This window comes from Lithobates pipiens, unplaced genomic scaffold, assembly GCF_037356315.1.
Source record: "Lithobates pipiens isolate NorthernLeopardFrog02 unplaced genomic scaffold, aLitPip1_a1.2 Scaffold_13, whole genome shotgun sequence".
Taxonomy (NCBI): domain Eukaryota; kingdom Metazoa; phylum Chordata; class Amphibia; order Anura; family Ranidae; genus Lithobates; species Lithobates pipiens.
In genome coordinates this window covers 537727452-537737883 of record NW_027507718.1, presented here as the reverse complement: position 1 = coordinate 537737883, position 10432 = coordinate 537727452, and the positions used below count along the sequence as shown (strand labels likewise).

General features: G+C 56.7%; 1 protein-coding gene across 3 annotated transcripts in view; it reads left to right on the top strand.

Annotated features, from left to right (window-relative positions):
* Positions 1-6870: 6870 nt before the first annotated feature.
* AUP1 (AUP1 lipid droplet regulating VLDL assembly factor) overlaps positions 6871-10432 on the top strand; it is a 35950-nt gene continuing 32388 nt past the window's right edge. Inside the window, exon 1 of one of the 3 annotated variants that reach the window (XM_077478244.1) lies at positions 6871-7018. The gene's annotated coding sequence lies outside the window, so the exon portion shown is untranslated. The remainder of the gene's footprint in view (positions 7019-10432) is intronic. The other 2 variants (XM_077478242.1, XM_077478243.1) reach the window with 2 other exon arrangements.

Genomic DNA, 10432 nt, shown 5'->3' with positions numbered 1-10432 from the left:
TGACGGGTAGGTTGTTCTATGATGGGTAGGTTGTTCTATGATGGGTAGGTTGTTCTATGATGGGTAGGTGGTTCTATGACGGGTAGGTGGTTCTATGACGGGTAGGTGGCTCTACGAAGGGTAGATTGTTCTATGGCAGGTAGATTTTTCTATGACGGGTAGGTTGTTTTATGAGGGGAAGATAGGTCTAAATGACATGGGCTGTATGTTTGGGGGGGGGGGTTGTCTAGCTGCAGAATACATTTGGGGCCAATCACACGCCTCCCTGATGGTACGGCATGATGGAGAAGTATCTGGCCGGATCTCTCAGCATTGAGGTCACCGTCCATTATGACCAAATCTTCAACTCCATTGGCAGAAATTCAGCCCCCAAACTTGCAAGGAACCTCCACCATGCTTCACAGTTGGCTGCAGACATTCATTATAGTATTGCTCTCCAGCCCTTCCCCCAACAAACTGCCTTCTGCTACAGACAAATACTTCACAATGTGACTCCCCAGTCCGGAGAAACTGCTGACATTTTTCTGCCCAGCCCCCCCCCCCCCCCAGTTCCTATGTTTTCCTGTATAAGATGTGGAAACAAGGCTAAGCCACTCCACTATGGAGGAAAACGGGGGGGGGGGGGCAGAGAAATGGCGGCAGGTTCTCCGGACTGAGGAGTCACCATGTGGTGGTGGGCGGGGCTTTCCTTGTGCAGATCTGGTGGCAAACAAACCCAAATTGTCCCCTAGCCATTCCTCTCCTCCTCCTAGTATGGTCACAGATCCTTCTCCACCATTGGCTCCCCCAGATCCTTCTCCACCATTGGTTCCCCCAGATCCTTCTCCACCATTGATCCCCCAGATCCTTCTCCACCATTGGCTCCCCAGATCCTTCTCCACCATTGGCTCCCCCAGATCCTTCTCCACCATTGATCCCCCAGATCCTTCTCCACCATTGGCTCCCCAGATCCTTCTCCACCATTGGCTCCCCCAGATCCTTCTCCACCATTGATCCCCCAGATCCTTCTCCACCATTGGCTCCCCAGATCCTTCTCCACCATTGGCTCCCCCAGATCCTTCTCCACCATTGATTCTCCCAGATCCTTCTCCACCATTGGCTCCCCCCAGATCCTTCTCCACCATTGGCTCCCCCAGATCCTTCTCCACCATTGGTTCCCCCAGATCCTTCTCCACCATTGGCTCCCCCAGATCCTTCTCCACCATTGATTCTCCCAGATCCTTCTCCACCATTGGCTCCCCCCAGATCCTTCTCCACCATTGGCTCCCCAGATCCTTCTCCACCATTGGCTCCCCCAGATCCTTCTCCACCATTGATCCCCCAGATCCTTCTCCACCATTGGCTCCCCCAGATCCTTCTCCATCATTGGCTCCCCCAGATCCTTCTCCACCATTGATTCTCCCAGATCCTTCTCCACCATTGGCTCCCCCAGATCCTTCTCCACCATTGATTCTCCCAGATCCTTCTCCACCATTGGCTCCCCCAGATCCTTCTCCACCATTGGCTCCCCCAGATCCTTCTCCATCATTGGCTCCCCCAGATCCTTCTCCACCATTGGCTCCCCCAGATCCTTCTCCATCATTGGCTCCCCCAGATCCTTCTCCACCATTGGCTCCCCCCAGATCCTTCTCCACATTGGCTCCCCCAGATCCTTCTCCACCATTGATTCTCCCAGATCCTTCTCCACCATTGATTCTCCCAGATCCTTCTCCACCATTGGCTCCCCCCAGATCCTTCTCCACATTGGCTCCCCCAGATCCTTCTCCACCATTGGCTCCCCCAGATCCTTCTCCATCATTGGCTCCCCCAGATCCTTCTCTACCATTGATTCTCCCAGATCCTTCTCCACCATTGGCTCCCCCAGATCCTTCTCCACCATTGATTCTCCCAGATCCTTCTCCACCATTGGCTCCCCCAGATCCTTCTCCACCATTGGCTCCCCCAGATCCTTCTCCACCATTGGCTCCCCCAAAACCTTCTCCACCATTGGCTCCCCCAGATCCTTCTCCATCATTGGCTCCCCCAGATCCTTCTCCACCATTGATTCTCCCAGATCCTTCTCCACCATTGGCTCCCCCAGATCCTTCTCCACCATTGATTCTCCCAGATCCTTCTCCACCACTGGCTCCCCCAGATCCTTCTCCACCATTGGCTCCCCCAGATCCTTCTCCATCATTGGCTCCCCCAGATCCTTCTCCACCATTGGCTCCCCCAGATCCTTCTCCATCATTGGCTCCCCCAGATCCTTCTCCACCATTGGCTCCCCCCAGATCCTTCTCCACATTGGCTCCCCCAGATCCTTCTCCACCATTGATTCTCCCAGATCCTTCTCCACCATTGATTCTCCCAGATCCTTCTCCACCATTGGCTCCCCCCAGATCCTTCTCCACATTGGCTCCCCCAGATCCTTCTCCACCATTGGCTCCCCCAGATCCTTCTCCATCATTGGCTCCCCCAGATCCTTCTCTACCATTGATTCTCCCAGATCCTTCTCCACCATTGGCTCCCCCAGATCCTTCTCCACCATTGATTCTCCCAGATCCTTCTCCACCATTGGCTCCCCCAGATCCTTCTCCACCATTGATTCCCCCAGATCCTTCTCCACCATTGGCTCCCCCAGATCCTTCTCCACCATTGGCTCCCCCAGATCCTTCTCCACCATTGGCTCCCCCAAAACCTTCTCCACCATTGGCTCCCCCCAGATCCTTCTCCACCATTGGCTCCCCCAGATCCTTCTCCACCATTGGCTCCCCCAGATCCTTCTCCACCATTGATTCCCCCAGATCCTTCTCCACCATTGGCTCCCCCAGATCCTTCTCCACCATTGGCTCCCCAAGATCCTTCTGCACCATTGATTCCCCCAGATCCTTCTCCACCATTGATTCTCCCAGATCCTTCTCCACCATTGGCTCCCCCCAGATCCTTCTCCACCATTGGCTCCCCCAGATCCTTCTCCACCATTGGCTCCCCCAGATCCTTCTCCACCATTGATTCCCCCAGATCCTTCTCCACCATTGACTCCCCCAGACCCTTCTTCACCATTGACTCCCCCCAGATCCTTCTCCACCATTGGCCACCACGGGGGGGGGGGGGGGGGTGAGAGGACGGACAATCCCCCCGTGTGTGGGCTCCGGCTGACAATCCCCCCGTGTGTGGGCTCCGGCGGACAATCCCCCGTGTGTGGGCTCCGGCAGACAATCCCCCCGTGTGTGTGGGCTCCGGCAGACAATCCCCCCGTGTGTGTGGGCTCCGGCGGACAATCCCCCCGTGTGTGGGCTCCGGCTGACAATCCCCCCGTGTGTGGGCTCCGGCGGACAATCCCCCGTGTGTGGGCTCCGGCAGACAATCCCCCCGTGTGTGTGGGCTCCGGCAGACAATCCCCCCGTGTGTGTGGGCTCCGGCGGACAATCCCCCCGTGTGTGGGCTCCGGCGGACAATCCCCCCGTGTGTGGGCTCCGGCGGACAATCCCCCCGTGTGTGGGCTCCGGACAATCCGGCCGTGTGTGTGCCAGTCTGCCGTACTTTTGAAATGAACGGACTTTTCCCGCTCATTTTGAGCGTGTCTCCAGGTAGCCGGGGTCAGCGAATGAGGCGCGGGGGTCCCCCCTAGGTCCATATCAGACCCTTATCCTAGCAAGCTACCCGGCCGGTCAGGAAAGGGGGTGGGGACGAGTGAGCCGCCCCCCCCCCTACTGAGCCGTACCAGGCCGCGTGCCCTCAACAAAGCACCTTGTCCCCATGTTGATGAGGACAAGGGCCTCTTCCCGACAACCCTGGCCATTGGTTGTCGGGGTCTGCGGGCGGGGGGGCTTATCGGAATCCGTGAGCCCCCTTTAATAAGGGGGCCCCCGGATACCGGCCCCCCACCCTATGTGAATGAGTATGGGGTACAATACAATACCCCTACCCATTCACCTGTGAAAAAAAGTTTAACCACTTGGCGCCCGGCTAATTCTGACATTTCTCTCCTACATGTAAAATTCCTAATTTTTTTGCTAGAAAATTACATAGAACCCCCAAATATTATATATGTTTTTTTAAGCACAGACCTCTAGAGAATACAATGGCGCTCTTTGCTACTTTTTATCTCTTCGGGGGTCTTGTCCCCCTCTTCGGTTCTGCTTGCCGGGCCACTGCGCCTTCTTATAGCTCTTTTGCAAGCGGTGGCCCCGGTTTATTCATCCTTTGATGTGAGTGCAATGTAAGAGGTTTCTTATGTGTTATTAAAAAGTTTTATACTGTATCACGCTATGGAAGCAAATCTTTTCTTTGTTGCATGAGAGCATCTATGGGAACAGCCGTGGCATCTATGGGAACAGCCGTGGCATCTATGAGAACAGCCGTGGCATCTATGAGAACAGCCGTGGCATCTATGGGAACAGCCGTGGCATCTATGAGAACAGCCGTGGCATCTATGGGAACAGCCGTGGCATCTATGGGAACAGCCGTGGCATCTCTGAGAAAAGCCGTGGCACCTATGGGAACAGCTGTGGCATCTATGAGAACAGCCGTGGCATCTATGGGAACAGCCGTGGCATCTATGGGAAGAGCCGTGGCATCTATGAGAACAGCCGTGGCATCTATGGGAACAGCCGTGGCATCTATGAGAACAGCCGTGGCATCTATGGGAACAGCCGTGGCATCTCTGAGAAAGCCGTGGCATCTATGAGAACAGCCGTGGCATCTATGGGAACAGCCGTGGCATCTATGAGAACAGCCGTGGCATCTATGGGAACAGCCGTGGCATCTATGAGAACAGCCGTGGCATCTATGGGAACAGCCGTGGCATCTATGGGAACAGCCGTGGCATCTATGGGAACAGCCGTGGCACCAACCCTATATTTCGAATTGGAAATTTGGATATCCCATTTGAACCCTGTAAAGGGGAAAGTGTATCCAGCCAACAGGAAAGTGTGAGGCGTATACAGCGGGTGAGTGTAACCACATGAGGGGAGAGGAGTCACATCCAGAGCGGTGTGTGGTGGAGGAGTGGAGATGTATTCTGCTGTTTATTCAAGAGACAAGAGACACGTGTTAAAGTGGTTGTAAACCCTTATGCTGCGTACACACGACCGGACTTTTCCAGGGACTGGGTCTGACGGACTTTCCGAATGAACGGACTTGGCCACACACAATCACACCAAAGTCAGACGGATTGGAACGTGATGACGTGCGACTGGACTAGAATAAGGAAGTTCATAGCCAGTAGCCAATAGCTGCCCTCGCGTCGGTTTTTGTCCGTTGGACCAGAATACACGAGCGGATTTCTCGGTCCGGCGGAAAAATGTAAAACATGTTCAATTTCTAAAGTCCGCCGGATTTTTGGCAAGCAAAGGTCGGATGGAGCCCCACACACACACCATCGAATTGTCCCACGGACTCGTTCCATCAGACCTTTGCTGTCATAAGTCCGGTCATGTGTACCGCGGCATTACTAACCACTTTGACCTACAGGGGAGCCTAGATTGAGGCCTAGATTGAGGCCTAGATTGAGGTCTAGATTGAGGCCTAGATTGAGGTCTAGATTGAGGCCTAGATTGAGGCCTAGATTGAGGTCTAGATTGAGGCCTAGATTGAGGTCTAGATTGAGGCCTAGATTGAGGTCTAGATTGAGGTCTAGATTGAGGCCTAGATTGAGGTCTAGATTGAGGCCTAGATTGAGGCCTAGATTGAGGTCTAGATTGAGGCCTAGATTGAGGTCTAGATTGAGGCCTAGATTGAGGTCTAGATTGAGGTCTAGATTGAGGTCTAGATTGAGGTCTAGATTGAGGCCTAGATTGAGGCCTAGATTGAGGCCTAGATTGAGGCCTAGATTGAGGCCTAGATTGAGGCCTAGATTGAGGCCTTCCTGTAGGTCCAGGAAATATCTCCTGAACCCACACGGTTTAGGAGATATTTACCTGAAGACAGCGGCGCGCAGGCGCACTGGGCAGGCCGCAGATCGTGGCGATATGCCGCGAGTGGCGGCTCCCGTGCACATGCATGGGCGTGACGTCATCGCTGCTCCGGCCAATCACAGCGGCGGAGCAGCGAGACCCCACCGAGAAGATGGACGCTCTGAACTACAGGGGACAGCGGTGACTTCGCTTATTGTACACAAGAAATAGGAATGGGCGGCACACACGTGAAATTGACTCTCGCCGATCGCCGGCACGCCGCCGCGTCCCCTCCAGAGTCACATGACATTCTCCCTCTCCGAGCCCGGTGGTCCCTCCGATGGTTCCGCTCCCGTCCCGCACACACACGAGGCTCGGACCGCTCTGGTTGCCTCCCCTTTTGCACCATGACATCACAGCACATGCTCAGGCCCCGCCTCCAGCAGAGACGCCCAATCACACTGTAGCAGGGACTCGTAGGGTCTCGGCTGGCTCCGAGCGTCACAGACATATTTTTTTTTTACTGACAACCTTTTCTTTTTACTGACAGGAGAAAATTGCCTGTTTTATTTTACTGTCTGCCAGTAAAAATACTGACAGTTGGCAACACTGGTGCCCCTCCCCCATCCGCACATTATGGAGCTGCCACGGCACGCAGGATTACCGCCCCCCAAAAATACCCCCCCAACTCCATCTGAAATAGGAGACAGCAAAACTCGGCAATCAGAGGAGGGCGGGGATCCCCTCACACCCACCAATCACCGGCTAGGAGGAGGAGCATGCTGCCCTCCATATCCCTCACTACAGGGAGGAGTCTAAAGCAGAGGGTGACACGCCCATCACACACCCAACTCATCACTTCCCTCCCACCACACCGCTCCGCCTCCTCTATTCACTGACACCGCCTCCTCCTGCATACCAGCAGCCGAGACTCCGGGAAAATGGCGGCGGCGCGGTGGGCGGAGCTCGGTGTTTCTCATTGATGACGGAGATAGGCGGAGCTCCAGGAAAATGGCGGCGTTGTGGAGAGTTCGGCCTCTAGCGGCAGAAGTGGATCTCCGCCCCCATGATGCTGTGCGCGGTGAGGTATGAACCAATCAGCGGCCGGCCCGTCAGTGAGAAGAATGGCGGAGCGGAGAGAGGTGAGTGCGGGGGAGAGGAGAGATCTGTCCGTGTATGGAGGATAGACATCGCACACAGCACACCCGACTCCTCCCACTGCCGGGTGTAGGAGGGCGCCCTCCAGTCACGTGACTCCTCCCACTCCCGGGTGTAGGAGGGTGTCCTCCGGTCACATGACTCCTCCCACTCCCAGGTGTAGGGGGTGTCCTCCAGTTATGTGACTCCTCCCACTACCGGGTGTAGGAGGGCGTCCTCCGGTTATGTGACTCCTCCCACTCCCGGGTGTAGGAGGGTGTCCTCCGGTCACATGACTCCTCCCACTCCCGGGTGTAGGAGGGTGTCCTCCGGTCACATGACTCCTCCCACTCCCAGGTGTAGGGGGCGTCCTCCAGTTATGTGACTCCTCCCACTACCGGGTGTAGGAGGGCGTCCTCCGGTTATGTGACTCCTCCCACTCCCTGGTGTAGGGGAGTCCTCCGGTTATGTGACTCCTCCCACTCCCGGGTGTAGGGGCGTCCTCCGGTCACGTGACTCCTCCCACTCCCGGGTGTAGGAGGGTGTCCTCCGGTCACATGACTCCTCCCACTCCCAGGTGTAGGGGGCGTCCTCCAGTTATGTGACTCCTCCCACTACCGGGTGTAGGAGGGTGTCCTCCGGTTATGTGACTCCTCCCACTCCCAGGTGTAGGGGTGTCCTCCAGTTATGTGACTCCTCCCACTCCCGGGTGTAGGAGGGCGTCCTCCGGTTATGTGACTCCTCCCACTCCCGGGTGTAGGAGGGCGTCCTCCGGTCACGTGACTCCTCCCACTCCCGGGTGTAGGAGGGCGTCCTCCGGTCACACGACTCCTCCCACTCCAGGGTGTAGGAGGGTGTCCTCCGGTCACGTGACTCCTCCCACTCCCGGGTGTAGGAGGGCGTCCTCCGGTCACACGACTCCTCCCACTCCAGGGTGTAGGAGGGTGTCCTCCGGTCACATGACTCCTCCCACTCCCAGGTGTAGGGGGCGTCCTCCAGTTATGTGACTCCTCCCACTACCGGGTGTAGGAGGGCGTCCTCCGGTTATGTGACTCCTCCCACTCCCTGGTGTAGGGGAGTCCTCCGGTTATGTGACTCCTCCCACTCCCGGGTGTAGGGGCGTCCTCCGGTCACGTGACTCCTCCCACTCCCGGGTGTAGGAGGGTGTCCTCCGGTCACATGACTCCTCCCACTCCCAGGTGTAGGGGGCGTCCTCCAGTTATGTGACTCCTCCCACTACCGGGTGTAGGAGGGTGTCCTCCGGTTATGTGACTCCTCCCACTCCCAGGTGTAGGGGTGTCCTCCAGTTATGTGACTCCTCCCACTCCCGGGTGTAGGAGGGCGTCCTCCGGTTATGTGACTCCTCCCACTCCCGGGTGTAGGAGGGCGTCCTCCGGTCACGTGACTCCTCCCACTCCCGGGTGTAGGAGGGCGTCCTCCGGTCACACGACTCCTCCCACTCCAGGGTGTAGGAGGGTGTCCTCCGGTCACGTGACTCCTCCCACTCCCGGGTGTAGGAGGGCGTCCTCCGGTCACACGACTCCTCCCACTCCAGGGTGTAGGAGGGTGTCCTCCGGTCACGTGACTCCTCCCACTACCGGGTGTAGGAGGGCGTCCTCCGGTTATGTGACTCCTCCCACTCCCTGGTGTAGGGGCGTCCTCCGGTCACGTGACTCCTCCCACTCCCGGGTGTAGGAGGGTGTCCTCCGGTCACATGACTCCTCCCACTCCCAGGTGTAGGGGGCGTCCTCCAGTTATGTGACTCCTCCCACTACCGGGTGTAGGAGGGTGTCCTCCGGTCACATGACTCCTCCCACTCCCAGGTGTAGGGGGCGTCCTCCAGTTATGTGACTCCTCCCACTCCCAGGTGTAGGGGTGTCCTCCAGTTATGTGACTCCTCCCACTCCCGGGTGTAGGAGGGCGTCCTCCGGTTATGTGACTCCTCCCACTCCCGGGTGTAGGAGGGCGTCCTCCGGTTATGTGACTCCTCCCACTCCCGGGTGTAGGAGGGCGTCCTCCGGTCACGTGACTCCTCCCACTCCTGGGTGTAGGAGGGTGTCCTCCGGTCACATGACTCCTCCCACTCCCAGGTGTAGGGGGCGTCCTCCAGTTATGTGACTCCTCCCACTACCGGGTGTAGGAGGGTGTCCTCCGGTCACATGACTCCTCCCACTCCCAGGTGTAGGGGTGTCCTCCAGTTATGTGACTCCTCCCACTCCCGGGTGTAGGAGGGCGTCCTCCGGTTATGTGACTCCTCCCACTCCCGGGTGTAGGAGGGCGTCCTCCGGTTATGTGACTCCTCCCACTCCCGGGTGTAGGAGGGCGTCCTCCGGTCACACGACTCCTCCCACTCCAGGGTGTAGGAGGGTGTCCTCCGGTCACACGACTCCTCCCACTCCAGGGTGTAGGCTGGCGTTCTGCTGTCATGTGACTCCTCCCAGTGCCAAGTGGTGCTCTGATTTCACCATAATCACTGAACTCCGCCCCTTATGGGCAAATATAATATGAGGGATCAGAGAATTAATGATGGGAGGTGGGAGGAGTCAGAGAATTAATGATGGGAGGTGGGAGGAGTCAGAGAATTAATGACGGGAGGTGGGAGGAGTCAGGGAATTAATGACGGGAGGAGTCAGAGAATTAATGACGGGAGGAGGGAGGAGTCAGAGAATTAATGACGGGAGGAGTCAGGGAATTAATGATGGGGGGTGGGAGGAGTCAGGGAATTAATGATGGGAGGTGGGAGGAGTCAGGGAATTAATGACACGAGGTGGGAGGAGTCCGAGAATTAATGACGGGAGGTAGGAGGAGTCAGGGAATTAATGACGGGAGGTGGGAGGAGTCAGGGAATTAATGACGGGAGGTGGGAGGAGTCAGGGAATTAATGCCGGGAGGTGGGAGGGATCAGAGAATTAATGACGGGAGGTGGGAGGAGTCAGAGAATGAATGACGGAAGGTGGGAGGAGTCAGAGAATGAATGACGGGAGGTGTCAGAGAATTAATGATGGGAGGTGGGAGGAGTCAGGGAATTAATGACGGGAGGTGGGAGGAGCCAGGGAATTAATGACGGGAGGTGGGAGGAGTCAGAGAATTAATGACGGGAGGTGGGAGGGATCAGAGAATTAATGACGGGAGGTGGGAGGAGTCAGGGAATTAATGACGGGAGGTGGGAGGAGTCAGGGAATTAATGACGGGAGGTAGGAGGAGTCAGAGAATTAATGACGGGAGGTGGGAGGAGTCAGGGAATTAATGATGGGAGGAGTCAGGGAATTAATGATGGGAGGTGGGAGGAGTCAGAATTCATGACGGGAGGTGGGAGGAGTCAGGGAATTAATGCCGGGAGGTGGGAGGGATCAGAGAATTAATGACGGGAGGTGGGAGGTGTCAGAGAATTAATGACGGGAGGTGGGAGAGTCAGAGAA